This window comes from Moschus berezovskii, chromosome 2 (genome assembly GCF_049115385.1).
Source record: "Moschus berezovskii isolate FMDL1 chromosome 2, NW_MosBer_1.0, whole genome shotgun sequence".
Lineage (NCBI taxonomy): Eukaryota > Metazoa > Chordata > Mammalia > Artiodactyla > Moschidae > Moschus > Moschus berezovskii.
Genome location: NC_142461.1, coordinates 48723688 through 48740274, shown reverse-complemented (window position 1 = coordinate 48740274; position 16587 = coordinate 48723688). Strand labels below are relative to the sequence as shown.

The following is a 16587-nucleotide window of genomic DNA, read 5'->3' as shown; positions in this document are numbered from 1 at the left end:
CTACATAGATTCCCATATCAGACAGTTTCCTCTCTGAGCTCACAGGCTCCCTCTTTTTAAATCACCACACAGTACTGATGAGGGGAGTGGGGATTCCTAATTCAATTCACAGAAATCTCTTTGGTTCTTTCTATACAGCAGATGGCTGTCCTGCCTGCAGTTGCTGATTTCCAAATGACAATTCTGTTCTCTATGGGGAGATAGTAAAGAAAACTCTTTTAATCTGAGGCTCTGAACACACCCCTGGAAACACAAACAGCTAGTATCACCTGAGTGTATCGCAGAACTTCCGAGCCTTGCAAGCTACCTTAGAGAATCAATGGAACCCTAATCTTCCTGAGGCAGGGTTTTGCTTTGTGTCTTATTAACAAGGAGAATTCTCTTGGCTAGCTGGGCTACTTTCTTCCCTCTCTGGGCTGAGCTTTCCTCTCTGTCCCAGTCTGTGGGACCCTTGAGGACAGTGACTATGTCTTTTTTTTCTCCCTTGTGCCTAACACAGCTCTGATGTGGGATATCTGAGTCACCAAAATGTAACAGATGAAAAGGGACAAAGATGAAATTTTAAAATGCCAAACTGAAATGTCGTAATAATGAAAAATTTAACATGAAAGCAGTCTAATAACAGATGCACCAGCCGCTCTAGTGTATGTGAATAATTACAGATGTACTTGTCATCTTTCTTTGTGGTTTGTATGAATCTTACCCTCTGGAAAGGCACAAGATATATAGCTATGGCAGGAGTCAGCGCTAAACCTTCTATTGCAAAGTATCCTAGAAAGCTGATTAAAATGGAAAGTGTTTTAAGCCCTACCTGGAGCTGCCCCTCAACTATCCCTGGCCCATAACACCAGAAAACAAACCTATATCACTCCAGTCCCAAATAATCCACATTTCTCCCACTCCTTGGCATATCTGCTGCTGCTGCTGCTGCTAAGTCACTTCAAACACGTCCAACTCTGTGTGACCCCATAGACGGAAGCCCACCAGGCTCCCCAGTCCCTGGGATTCTCCAGGCAAGAACACTGAAGTGGGTTGCCATTGACATTTCCTTCTCCCTCAGTTCAGTTCAGTTCAGTTCAGTCGCTCAGTCGTGTCCAACTCTCTGCGACCCCATGAATCACAGCACGCCAGGCCTCCCTGTCCATCACCAACTCCCGGAGTTCACTCAAACTCATGTCCACAGAGTCGGTGATGCCATCCAGCCATCTCATTCTCCGTCGTCCCCTTCTCCTCCCGCCCCCAACCTTTCCCAGCATCAAAGTCTTTTCCAGTGAGTCAACTCGTCGCATGAGGTGGCCAGAGTATTGCAGTTTCAGCTTTAGCATCAGTCCTTCCAATGAACACCCAGGATTGATCTCCTTTAGAATGGACTGGTTGGATCTCCTTGCTTTGTCTTTATTCCAGAAGCATCTTCATTAACCCTCTTGTCTTAGTGGCTAGTGTCAATCTATTTGGCTGAAAGGAGATACCCCACGTCCAAGGTCAGGAGCAGGAGCTGTGCTTTCCTGGAACAGCCGTGAAGAGATACCCCATGTCCAAGGTAAAAGAAAGCCCATTAAGACAGTAGGCTCTCAGAGAGGGCATCAAAGGTCAGACAGACTGAAACCACAATCACAGAAAACTAGTCAGTCTGATCACAGAGACCACAGCCTTGTCTAACTCAATGAAACTAAGTCATGCCGTCTAGGGCCATCCAAGACAGATGGGTCATGGTGGAGAGTTCTGACAAAAATGTGGTCCACTGGAAAGGGAATGGAAAACAGCTTCAATATACTTCCCTTGAGAACCCCATGAAAAGTATGAAAAGTCAAAAGATAGGACACTGAAAGATGAACTCCCCAGGTCAGTTAGGTGCCCAATATGCTACTTGAGATCAGTGGAGAAATAACACCAGAAAAAATAAAGGGACGGAGCCAAAGCAAAAACAACACCCAGTTGTGGATGTGATTGGTGATAGAATAAAGGTCCAATGCTATAAAGAGCAATATTGCATAGGAACCTGGAATGTTAGGTCCATGAATCAAGGCAAATTCTAAATAGTCAAACAGGAGATGGCAAGAGTGAACAGGGACATTCTAGGAATCAGCAAACTAAAATGGACTGGACTGACATAAATCACAGCAGGATCCTCCAAGACCCACCTCCCAGAATATTGGAAATAAAAGCAAAAATAAACAAATGGGACCTAATTAAAATTAAAAGCTTCTGCACAGCAAAGGAAACTATAAGTAAGGTGAAAAGACAGCATTCAGAATGGGAGAAAATAATAGCAAATGAAGCAACGGATAAAGGATTAATCTCCAAATTATACAAGCAGCTCCTGCAGCTCAATTCCAGAAAAATAAATGGCCCAATCAAAAAATGGGCCAAAGAACTAAACAGACATTTCTCCAAAGAAGACATAAAGATGGCTAACAAACACATGAAAAAATGCTCAACATCCCTCATAATCAGAGAGATGCAAATCAAAACCACAATGAGATACCATTTCACACCAGTCAGAATGGCTGCTATGCAAAAGTCTACATGCAATAAATGCTGGAGAGGATGTGGAGAGAAAGGAACCCTCTTACACTGTTGGTGGGAATGCAAACTAGTACAGCCACTATGGAGAACAGTGTGGAGATTCCTCAAAAAATTGGAAATAGAGCTGCCATATGATCCAGCAATCGCACTCCTGGGCATACACACCGAGGAAACCAGAATTGAAAGAGATACGTGTACTCCAATGTTCATTGCAGCACTGTTTGTAATAGCCAGGACATGGAAGCAACCTAGATGTCCATCTGCAGACGAATGGATAAGAAAGCTTTGGTACATATACACAATGGAGTATTATTCAGCCATTAAAAAGAATACATTTGAATCAGTTCTAATGAGGTGGATGAAACTGGAGCCTATTATACAGAGTGAAGTAAGCCAGAAAGAAAAACACCAATACAGTATACTAACACATATATATGTAATTTAGAAAGATGCAAATGATAACCCTGTATACGAGACAGCAAAAGAGACACAGATCTATAGAACAGTTTTGGGGACTCTATGGGAGAGGGTGAGGGTGGGATGATTTGGGAGAATGGCATTGAAACACGTATGTTGTCATATGTGAAACGAATCACTAGTTCAGGGTCAATGCATGTTATAGGATGCTCGGGGCTGGCATGCGGGGATGACCCAGAGGGAGGATAAAGGGAGGAGGGAGGTAGGAGGGGGGTTCAGGAGGGGGAACTTATGTAAACCCGGGGCAAATTCATATCAATGTATGGCAAAACCAACCAATATAATATTGTAAAATAATTTGCCTCCAATAAAAAATAAATTAATTACAAAAAATAAAAAATAAAAGTATTTCCCTTTTAAAAAAAATAAAAAAAAAATAAAATGGACTGGAATGGGTGAATTTAACTCAGATGACCATTATACCTACTACTGTGGGCAGGAATCCCTTAGAAGAAATTGAGTAGCCATGATGGTCAACAAAAGAGTCTGAAATGCAGTACTTGGATGAAATCTCAAAAACAACAGAATGATCTCTGTTCATTTCCAAGGCAAACCATTCAAATTCACGGTAATCCAAGTCTATGCCCCGACCAGTAACGCTGAAGAAGCTGAAGTGGAACGGTTCTATGAAGACCTACAAGACCTTTTAGAACTAACACCCAAAAAAGATGTCCTTTTCATTATAGGGGTTTGGAATGCAAAAGTAGGAGGTCAAGAAAAACCTGGAGTATAACAAGTAAATTTGGCCTTGGAGTACAGAATTAAGCAGGGCAAAAGCTAATAGAGTTTTGCCAAGAGAATTCACTGGTCATAGCAAACACCCTCTTCCAAAAACACAAGAGAAGACTCTACACATGGACATCACCAGATGGCCAACACCAAAATCAGATTGATCATATTCTTTGCAGCCAAAAATGGAGACGCTCTACACAGTCAGCAAAAACAAGACCGGGAGCTGACTGTGGCTCCGATCATGAACTCCTTATTGCCAAATTCAGACTTAAATTGAAGAAAGTAGGGAAAACCACTAGACCATTCAGGTATGACCTAAATCAAATCCCTTATGATTATACAGTGGAAGTGAGAAATAGATTTAAGGGACTAGATCTGATAGAGTGCCTGAGAAACTATGGATGGGATTTGTGACACTGTACAGGAGATAGGGAGCAAGACCATCCCCAAGAAAAAGGAATGCAAAAAAGCAAAATGGCTGTCTGAGGAGGCCTTACAAATAGCTGTGAAAAGAAGAGAAGTTCTTCTTTTGAATGCAGAATTACAAAGACTAGTAAGGAGAGAGAAGAAAGCCATCCTCAGTGGTCAGTGCAAAGAAATAGAGGAAAATAATAGAATGGGAAAGACTACAGATCTCTTCAAGTAAATTAGAGATACCAAGGGAACAGTTCATGCAAAGATGGGCTCAATAACAGACAGAAATGGTATGGACCTAACAGAAGCATAAGATATTAAGAAGAGATGGCAAGAATATACAGAAGAACTGTACAAAAAAGATCTTCATGACCCAGATAATCACAATGGTTTGCTCACTCACCTAGAGCCAGACATCCTGGAATATGAAGTCAAGTGGGCCTTAGGAAGTATCACTGAGAACAAAGCTAGTGGAGGTGATGGAATTCCAGTTGAGCTATTTTCAAATCCTGAAAGATGATGCTGTGAAAGTGCTGCACTCAATATGCCAGCAAATTAGGAAAACTCAGCAGTGGCCACAGGACTGGAAAAGGTCAGTTTTCATTCCAATCCCAAAGAAAGGCAATGCCAAAGAATCCTCAAACTACCACACAATTGCACTCATCTCACACACTAGCAAAGTCATGCTTAAAATTCTCCAAGCCAGCCTTAAGCAATATATGAACCATGAATTTCCAGATGTTCAAGCTGGCTTTAGAAAAGGCAGAGGAACCAGAGATCAAATTGCCAACATCTGATGGATCATCGAAAAAGCAAGAGAGTTCCAGAAAAACATCTATTTCTGCTTCATTGACTATGCCAAAGCCTTTGCCTGTGTGGATCACAATAAACTGGAAAATTCTGAAAGAGATGGGAATACCAGACCACCTGACCTGCCTCTTGAGAAATCTGTATGCAGGTTAGGAAGCAACAGTTAGAAATGAACATGGAACAACAGACTGGTTCCAAATAGGAAAAGGAGTACGTCAAGGCTGTATATTGTCACCCTGCTTATTTAACTTATATGCAGAGTACATCATGAGAAACGCTGGGCTGGAAGAAGCACAAGCTGGAATCAAGATTGCCAGGAGAAATATCAATAACCTCAGATATGCAGATGACACCATCCTTATGGCAGAAACTGAAGAAGAACTAAAGAGCCTCTTGATGAAAGTGAAAGAGGAGAGTGAAAAAGTTGGCTTAAAGCTCAACATTCAGAAAACAAAGATCATGGCATCCGGTCCCATCACTTCATGGGAAATAGATGGGGAAACAGTGGCTGGCTTTATCTTGGGGGACTCCAAAATCACTGCAGATGGTGACTGCAGCCATGAAATTAAAAGACACTTACTCCTTGGAAGGAAAGTTATGACCAACTTAGACAGCATATTAAAAAGCAGAGACATTACTTTGCTAACAAAGGTTCATCTAGTCAAGGCTATGGTTTTTCTAGTAGTCATGTATGGATGTGAGAGTTGGACTATAAGGAGAACTGAATGCTGAAGAACTGATGCTTTTGAACTGTGGTGTTGGAGAAGATTCTTGAGAGTTCCTTGGACTGCAAGGAGATCCAACCAGTCTATCCTAAAGGAGATCAGTCCTGGGTGTTCACTGGAAGGACTTACATTGAAGGTGAAACTCCAATACTTTGGCTACCTGATGCGAAGAACTGATTAATTGGAAAAGACCCTGATGCTGGGAATGATTGAGGGCAGGAGAAGAAGGGGACGACAGAGGATGAGATGGTTGGATGGCATCACTGACTCAATGGACATGAGTGTGGGTGAAATCCAGGAGTTGGTGATGGACAGGGAGGCCTGGCATGCTGCAGTCCATGGAGTCACAAAGAGTTGGACACAACTAAGCAACTGAACTGAACTGATGTGGCAAGAAAATGAATATCAGGGCTTCTATTGGCTTCATCAAAGATGGTCTTATACTAGAGTTGGGTTCACACTCATTTAAAAAAGAGGAGTTGGCAAATGTGGTATATAACACAGTGGAATACTACTCAGTCATAAAAAAGAATTAAATCCTCTCATTTGCAAAACATGAATGGACCTTGAAGGTATTATTTTAAGTGAAATAAATCAGAGAAACACAAATGCTGTATGATTTCACTCATATGGAATCTAAAAATTAAAACAAACAAAATTAAAACAAACTCAGAGATACAGATATCAGATTAGTGGTTACCAGAGAGGAAGAGAGTTGCAGGGTGGGTGAAACTGGTGAAGGAGCTCAACTATATGGTAATGGATGGTAATTAGACCTGTGGCAGTGATCACTTTGTAGAGTACACAGATGTCAAATAGTAAATGTTGCACATCTGAAACTTATATACTAAAATAATAACAATAATTAAAAGATAATAGAAAAATAAAAGGAGTTGGCAACCCTGAGATTCAGCCAGGCTTGTTCTCTTCCCTGCAGCATTATGAGTTTCCAGCTCTACAAACCACAGAAAAAATAGGTTTAAGCTAGGAACTGAGCAAAGGAACTGGGTAGTAAATAAAAATAGTTTCCTATATAATGAGCAACTTTAGTCACCAGAAAGGTATCTCCAAATTTGTGGCACCTTTTATTCATATTAATTCTCTGCAGTTCTTTACATTTAGTTGACCCTTAAAGTAGCTCTCCTGATACAAATCTTTATAATTCAACCCGAGAGAGTTTTAAAAATAGAAGAGGTATTTCTTGGGGATATTGTAGATGAAAGATCATGTTATATCTGACCAGTCCAGTTTCAATTATAAACATTCTATAACCCTAGATTAGACTGCTATATTCTCATTGCCTTTGTCAGAATCACTAGACCTCACTGGAATACTCTAGACACATACTACAAGGTCATCTTAATGTTTGTTGGTGTCAATTTATATTTAAAACATCAAAATAATTTATCATAAAATTGAAAGGGGATAATGTAGAGCAAGCACATGATGACTTTTACTTTACAAGGAAGAGTGTTCTCCAGCAGCCCTGGGGCACAGAAAATTTTTATTTACCACATTTCATCATACAGTCATCCCTCAGTATCTATGGGTTCTGCATCCAGTCATCCAAGCTATAGATTGAAAATATTGGAAAAAAATTCCAGAATGTTCCAAAAAGCAAAACTTGAATTTTCTGTGCATACTGCAGCACATGCAGTGTGCAACTATGAACACAGCAGTTAATCTAGAGATGACTTAAAGTATATAGGCGCATGTGCACTGGGTATATGCAAATACTACATCATTTTATACATGTTATTTAAAGATCTGAGAACCTGGGTATCTGCAAGGGGGTCCTGGAACCAATCTCCTAGGATACCAAGGGATGACACTACTTTAATATCACTGAATTTGGGTGCATCTTACAATCAACAGCATCTTGGACCTGATGAGATACAGTTGCTGCAAAATGGGATGAGTAATGATTAAAATCTCTCCCACCTACCACCCTGCCAAAAAACAGCTAATTTCCATTCGCAGCTTTTAAAAATATGTATATAATTTTGTAGTCTACATTGCTCTTTTATGTTTTCCAATCATTTGAGAGCAACCATACAATTGGACTTTTAGAATACCCACTTTTTTTTGACAAATGAACAAGATCTGAGTCTACTTTTTCAATCCAGAATACAACCAACTTCTGAGTATTCATGTTAACATAAAGCAATACTGATATGAATACCTCAAAAGATATGTGTGCTGTTACTTTTAACATAAACTATGGGACTATGTTTTATTAAATATTAATATTTATATTATAATTTAAATAGAGGGCTTTCCTAGCAACTCGGTAAAGAAAACCACCTGCAGTGGAGGAGACTACCTGCAATTCAGGAGACCCAGGCTCAGTCCCTGGGTTGGGAACATTTCCTGGAAAGAGAAACAGCAACCCACTCCAGTATTCTTGCTTGGGAAATCTCATGGACAGAGAAGCATGGTGGATTACAGTTCCTGGTGTCCCATAGAGTTGAACAGGACTTAGCAACTAAAATCAAAATATAATTAAATATACTTAAATAGAAATATAATTAAATAGACTAATATTAAATGACTAATAATAATAAACTGACTTTGCATGGGGTCGCAAGGAGTCAGACACAACTGAGCTACTGAACTGAACTGAACTGAACTGAACTGAAACATGCTTCACTTTGCATGGTGGGGGATTGTGAGAAAGAAGGAAGACGTGTGTGATGGGCAACTGAGGCAGCCCCTTCAGATACTTACTCACAAATATAAACAGCACACAGACAGTGATTGTAGACAAAGCTATTTATGAAAAATATTATGTATTGAAATAAATAGAAAGGCTTAACACATCTTCCTAACTACAGAAAAATATTTGAAAGTTGCGGGCTTCTTTGTAACCAATCGTTAAATTTTAAATATAAAGAACGTAGATGAGGGATTAAAATCCCTCATTTGCAGCCACTCTGACACCTCTGCCACTTATATTTGGAGTTATTTTTTAATAAAATAAGAGAACTCAAAATATACCAGAATTACTTACTGCAAAGTTTACTAACTAATTTGAAATTGCTCTAAGGCAACTGCAAGAGAACATTATGGTATTATTATTAATACTTATTATAGCTAAGTAGAAATTATACAGCTAAGAAAAACAAATTTTCTTTTAGCTTCCTGAGACAAATTTTAAACTCACTTGTTTGTTTTTGACTATCCCAGAAGAGAGATGTCACCTATCATTTTAAGTATGGTTCCATTTTTCAGACTAAGGACCCAGAAACTCAGAATAAAGAAGCAGCTTATTCAAAGTCAAATAGCAGCAGGGAGCAGCACAAAGAGACACTTCCACTAGGCCACACTATTTCTAGTGTGGGAAATCTTCACCACCATCTCCATCAGTGAACACAAGCCCAAAGTGGATACTGCAACCAGTTCTTTAAACAAAGCAGGAAACAAGGTGACAAAAATGAAACTAGTCTAGTCAAGGCTATGGTTTTTCCAGTGGTCATGTATGGATGTGAGAGTTGGACTGTGAAGAAAGCTGATCGCCGAAGAATTGATGCTTTTGAACTGTGGTGCTGGAGAAGACTCTTGAGAGTCCCTTGGACTGCAAGGAGATCCAATCAGTCCATTCTAAAGGAGATCAATCCTGGGTGTTCACTGGAAGGACTGATGCTAAAGCTGAAACTCCAATACTTTGGCCACCTCATGCAATGAGTTGACTCACTGGAAAAGACTCTGATGCTGGGAAGGATTGGGGGCGGGAGGAGAAGGGGACAACAGAGAATGAGATGACTGGATGGCATCACCGATTTGATGGACATGAGTTTGAGTGAACTCAGGGAGTTGGTGATGGACAGGGAGGCCTGGCGTGCTGTGATTCATGGGGTCACAAAGAGTCGGATACAACTGAGAGACTGAACTGAACTGAAGGAATTAAGAATCAGAGAAAATTTAGGGACCTAAAGGTAATTTAGGGCTTCCCTGGTGGCTCAGAGGTTAAAGCGTCTGCCTCCAATGCGGGAGACCCGGGTTCGATCCCTGGGTCGGGAAGATCCCCTGGAGAAGGAAACGGTAACCCACTCCAGTATTCTTGCCTGGAGAATCCCATGGACGGAGAAGCCTGGTAGGCTACAGTCCACGGGGTCGCAAAGAGTCGGACACGACTGAGCGACGGAACGGAACGGAAAGGTAATTTAAAACAATAGGAAAAGCAAAACAGTAAACACAGGTTAAGATGATTTGTACAATATACTGGGAAAGACAGAGATCTGAGCATTGCCTTTTCTTCCCTCCCAAAAAAGAAAGATAAAATAATTGGGTATTTTTCACCACTTTCCCTTTGGCTTAGTGAGATTAGTTTGAACAGCAACGTTATACTAAGAGTAGCTAAGCTGCAGATACATAATACTCTCACTGTTAAAAAGAACATTTTAAAACCAAAGTGGACGGTTACATGTTCCATTAGTGAGAATGAATGCCACATCAGAGCAAGAAATGGGGGGGAAGCTGGCATCTCAGGGCTATCCTTTCTACCTTAGCACAGAGGAAAGAGCACGATGCAGGCAATGAATGACATATGCATTCTTTGCTTGTTTTTAGCCTTGTCATTATGTTTTGTGATATGCTAAATAACTATTAAACATGAGATCATAATAATATTCCAATTAAGGATATGAAGTGAAAGTGTTAGTCACTCAGTAGTGTCCAGCTCTTTGCGATCTGATGGACTGTAGCCCACTAGGCTCCTCTGTCCGTGGGATTCTCCAGGCAAGAATACTAGAGTGGGTTGCCATTCCCTTCTTCAGGGGATCTTCCTGACCCAGGGACTGAACCTGGGTCTCCTGTACTGCAGGTAGATTCTTTACTGTCTGAGCCACCAGGAAGGTATAGTATAGGGAAAAAATGACTTGGAGGAATTACTTTACCAATAAAAATGAATGTTATTTGTCAGCCTTCTAACATCCTTTTCCATCACCATTTCTGAGTAATACTATCAGAATGGAAACTTCCTGCCATTCTAGTTGATAGAAATACTTCCTCTGGGCTGTGGAGTCTGACATGAGTCAATTCAAGAACTCCTCACCTAGAAGACTATGGAAGGGCTTGCTTGTCTGACAGGGGCACCCTGATATGTGAGAGTGAAATATGGATACTAGCCTCTGAGGCTGGAAGGATTCAGAGAGAAGATCTGAGCCAAAGGACTAGCACGCAAGATATGGAGCCAGTGAATGTCAGCTTTCTTCCCTCCATGCAATCATTTCTCAGACATCATTCCAATCACCCGCTGGGAATTACTTTGAAGTTGTCATTTGTGCGTCCCCATCAACAAGATTCATGAGCTTGGACATGAACTAATACAACTTTGCATGATAATAACTGAAAGGGACAGTCAGCACCTGGTTAACATAGGACATACGTGAATTTAAGATTAAATGAAACGGACAGTTAGCAACTGGTTAAGACAATACCGATCCAGGCACTTGATCAGTCACTAGTCTATAGATGAGCACATGATCAATTTGTTATTTTCTATTGACCCATCTGGCTATTCAATTTCATTGCCTGAATATTTTGGCATATTGTAATTTAAGTTGGCCCTTTAATGACCCCTCAAATGGGCAAGACTTGCTTTGAATGACACAAATCATTATCCTACAATCTATGTCTCTAAAAGACTACATAAACACCACCATAATAGTATAACATTTTCACAGTTCAGTAACTTCTACCAGTCATCTTGTTCCTCAAATATTTGGCAAAAAAACCTCAACTAGGGGCATGGGACAGAGATGCTTTAAAAATATATCTATATGCTAAGTGAAATAAGCCAAGACAAAAGGACAAATATTCTATGATTCTACTTTTTTGAGACATCTAGAATAAGTAAATTCATAGGGACAGAAAACAGAACAAAGGTAACCAGGGGTTTTTGGAAGAGAGAAGAATAGGCAATTCTTGCTTAATATTTACAGAACTTTCATCTGGAGTGATGAAAAGTTTTGAAAATAGATGGGGGTGGGGGGTTATGATTGTACAACATGTAAATGTAGTTAATGATACTGGGTTATAAACTTTAAAATTATAAATTAAAAAATTTTTTAAATGATAAACTTCATGTTACGTATTTTTACCACATACACGAAAAAAGTTTTAAGCATGTGTAGTGTTGCAGAAATAATGTTAGGCAGGGAGGAGGGGGCATTTGCAAACCGTCCTTCCATTTGATCATCTTAATAACCTATGAGGTGGTTAAGGTGGGTACTGTTAGATCTTTTTATTTTAATGGATTAAAACCCTAAGGATCTGGGGTTTTGTCTTTTAACTTCTCCTTGAGTAAAAAATTAGTAAGCCACAGAAGGACATGTTCATAAGGTTTTCAAATTGGAACAGTTAGAGCCATTTAATAAGGGAGACCTAGGCCTAAGGTTGATGCTTTTGAACTGTGGTGCTGGAGAAGACTCTTGCAAGGAGATCCAACCAGTCCATTCTAGAGGAGATCAATCCTGGGTGTTCACTGGAAGGACTTATGCTAAAGCTGAAACTCCAATACTTTGGCCACCTCATGCGACGAGTTGACTCACTGGAAAAGACTCTGATGCTGGGAGCGATTGGGGGTAGGAGAAGATGGGGACAACAGAGAATGAGGTGGCTGGATGGCATCACCGACTCAATGGACATGAGTTTGAGTGAACTCCGGGAGTTGGTGATGGACAGGGAGGCCTGGCGTGCTGTGGTTCACGGGGTCGCTAAGAGTCGGACACGACTGAGCAACTGAACTGAACTGAACTGAGGCCTAAGGTATAGTAAACTAGGATGCTTGGGACAGACAATGGGGCTGATGGAAGAGGCTGGAAGTGGTGACTCAGGAGGACATCAGAGGAAAAGGAAGAGGCTGTCAGCACTTAAACATATTTTGAAAGGTGAAATCAAAAATAAATACACAGACACACAAACATAACCTATACTTTCTAAGCATCTGGCCAGACAGAGAACAGCTAAATCACGACTTCCCTGTCTTTAAATATATATGCCTCAGCCTGCAATTGTTGCCCTTTTATGGACTTTTCCACTCTTTCCTTCTGCCCTCAAGGCTGCTCTTTTGAAATGTAGACCACTGGGATATTCAAGAAAACATATACTAGCCACTGAATTACTCTTTTATGCAACTGCCAAACTTAAGTGAGAAAATACCTAAAATGGATTGACTTGGGGGTAATAAGGGAGCATTATTTCAAAACCAGTCTTTTACTCATGAACTGAGAATATTTTAAATAGCCCCATAATCTACCATTCTCCTGTGAAGTACTATTGGGTGCTCCACTCTCTTCTTCCTAGGCTGAAAGCTTCATCTCTTTCATCTTCACCACTATACCCCAATCCTTTGTAAAGAAACTGACTCTTAACTGGGACTCCATTCAAGCTGGTAAAATACATTTTAAAATTTCTGTTTCACCTTCTAAAAACAAAAATTCATTCTTTTTCACATTACACAGGTTGAATAAAAATATATTCACCTATTCTATGGTAACCACCAACAAAATGAGTGAGCTTATCGCCACACTGAAATTCAATCCAGCTTTCCATTTTAAGTGAATAATCTGGAATGTTTCAGAGTAACAGCCATAGGATTAAGGCAGACACACATACTATGTGCCCTTGCTGGCTGAGAAGGACTACTCCAGTGATGTTTTCCAAAATCACACAACATACCAGAAGCCTAATCAAATATCCCCCATATCTAAGCAATAGAAAAGAGCCCCCCATTTGATTGAAAATGTTCTGGGGGCATCAACCACCAAAGTACTATATTCATTGTTTCTCATTCAAAACATTTTAGAGCTGCCAAGAACGCTGTAAAAACAATAAAACTTTATAAAACATTTTAATATTAAATTAATTAAACACATCGAGCAGTGGCTCTCAACCAAGAATCCTTTTTCTCCCTTCAAAGGACACTAGACAATGTCGAGACATTTTGGTTGGCACTGGGTGGGGTGGGGAACGCTACTGGCATCTAGTAGGTAGAGGTCAAGGATGCTGCTAAACATCCTATAATACACAGGATCACAGGTCATTCCCCAATCAAAAAGAATATCCAACCCAAAAGCTTAGTTGGGCCAAAGTTTAAAACTTCTGCATTAGAGTAACAACTACATGCAAGATACACTTTGTGCTGAATGCTGAGAACTCTGAGATAAAAGATAAGAGATGGCTTCTGCTATTGTGAGGCAGTCCATTAAGTGATGAGAACTGGCAGATAACACTGACAGCAGGCTGTGATAAGTGCTCTGACAGGGGTGTGTCCAAAAGGTTACTAAAAGCAGAAGCAACTACTTTAATCAGAAGGTCAGGGTTCTTCACCAGAAGTGACTTCCCAGCTGATATTTGAAAGATTTCATCAAGCAGAAGAGAGTAGGGCATGTTAGCCAAGAGAAACCACATAGCAAAAGCAAAGTAATGCCACACCAAGGACTCCAAGGTCACCAGCATTGTGCGCAGGGGCCACCAAAGCCAGAGATTAACATGGCACATCTCACGTAGACAGGCTGCTGCTGCTGCTAAGTGGCTTCAGTCATGCCCGACCAGTGTGACCCCATTGACGGCAGCCCACCAGGCTCCCCTGTCCCTGGGATTCTCCAGGCAAGAACACTGGAGTGGGTTGCCATTTCTTTCAATGCATGAAAGTGAAAAGTGAAAGTGAAGTCGCTCAGTCGCGTCCTACTCTTAGTGACCCCATGGACTGCAGCCTACCAGGCTCCTCCACCCATGGGATTTTCCAGGCAAGAGTACTAGAGTGGGTCGCCATTGAGGTTAGTAACTGAACAGGTAAAGAGGTTTCTAGGGAAATTTTTAAAATATCAAAAACATAGGTGCAGGGAGTAGAGGACATGCTAAGGATAGTAGTTAGGTTGTTCCCACCCTTGGGAATATTTTGGTGAAGTCTGAGCAATGTTAAATGTTTCAGTTGCATACATTTGGAGCACTGAGTAGATGTAGGTAGAGGGAGGAAGGTGACTGATACAAATCAGGCTAGTGTCTGTCATCTTCACAGTATACACAGGCTATTCAGTCTGTTCTTCTTATAGGCTGAGCAGGGGGAGCCGGTGGAGGCTTATAGACAAGGAAATGATACAATATTAGTATTGGAGAAGCAGGTGCCAGAAGAAAGATTATGATGCAAGATGACTTAAAATATTTCACAAGACGGGTGATGAAAGTCTAAACAAGGCAATGGCACAAAGGAGGAAGATTTTAACATGGAGGTGGTAGAACCCATAGTATCTACTATGAGAGTGACAAGAAACTTTTGAGGTTGGGCAACTCGGTGGACAAAAAATGAGAAGAGAAAATGGGGGAGCAAAAGCATTTTTACAGCAAGGGTAAAGATGTTCTCATTCGAAGCTCAAGACAACCCTGCAAATTACATGACATATATGGACACAATCATGCCCAGTTTACAGATGAGTTTACAGGCTCTGAGAGTGGACAGGCTTGCCCAGGATCACAAAAGAACTGAGATTCAAGAATTCCCTGGTAGTCCAATAGTTAGGAAATGGTCATTTCACTGCCTGGGGCCCAGGTTCAATCCCACCAGCCACGTGGCTCAGCCAGGAAAAAAGAAGAGAGAGAGAGAGAGAGAGTAGAGCTCAGGGCTCTCAGCTCCTCATGTGGGCTCCTTCCATGCAAGCTGTCTCTCTAGTCACATCTTACAGCTATAACCAAACCAAATAATCACAACAGATCAATAGTGACCAAACTCCTGCAGGCCTCAAAAACCCTGGATAAAATTCCAGATTGGTGATATTAAGTTAGGAGCTTGTCTACTTCCAGGCAAAGCCCAATTTGACTTTTAAGTAAATCCAAGAGAAAATTAACTGTGACTAACTGTAAAATTTAAGACAAATGACTGAATTGTTTTTCTAAATTGTTCTTTATCCAGTCCCTATATGTGATCAGAATAATTCAAAATATATATATTTTAGAACTTCATAAATAATCACACTGGAACAAATAAAAATTCTAGCAACAAGCTTTAACCCTATGTACATCCCCTGGAGGAGGAAATGGCAACCCACTCCACTATTGTTGCCTAAAAAATCCCATAGACAGAGGAGCCTGGTGTGACTCCAAAAGTTCACAAAGAGTTAGACAAAACAGAACAACAAGGAGGTATTGAAATGGCCTACGAAAGCTGTAAGCATAGAAGCAGGGACATGACTGACAGTCAAGAAACACTAGTGTCCCTTTCCACCTACCACTCAGGTGCATGCTGTCTTGATTCTTTTTGGAATCAAAGATATTAATAGCAGGCTTTGTCTCAGAAGATCTATTCCAAAACACTCTCTAAGATACATATAAAATATATTCAGTTCATACCAACAATATCATGTCTTAATAATAACAGCTGGTACTATTTATGGAATATCATTGTATACCAGGACTAGGCCAAGAATTTATGTGATTTATCTCACTACTCCTCATTATATGACTTAGAACTATTACTCTCCTGCTTTTACTTACAAAGAAATAGATGAGGTCACAGAGGCTTGTAAGCCAAGACATGAACCCAGATCTGACTGATTCTCAATGCAGACTCTTAACCATTAGGCTTCCTACTTCCCCCAAAGACTGTTATCCTAGAACATAGCCCAGGACATATCAAGTTTTCATGGTTCTTGTTACCGTCCCTTGAACTTGACAGACATGCAGTCGGCCTACTGTCTTAAATCAAGTGTAGCAATTCACACCAGAAAATGGATTTCCATTCATAGCTTTAAATAATACCAACCTGAGTTCACTTCACAGCTGTTCTAAGCCACTCCCTATAGCCACTAAAACATCTTATCATTATAAAAAGTGGTGCCCTCGCCCATGAACACAAACAGCTGCATTCCTCCCTTTCATCCTCTCAATCTCTTACTTTTGTGACTTG

The 16587-nt window shown here is 40.6% G+C and overlaps 1 protein-coding gene across 1 annotated transcript in view; it reads right to left on the bottom strand.

Annotated features, from left to right (window-relative positions):
- The window catches only part of SATB2 (SATB homeobox 2), a 202570-nt gene that overhangs the window by 106195 nt on the left and 79788 nt on the right, over positions 1-16587 (bottom strand). The window lies entirely within an intron of this gene.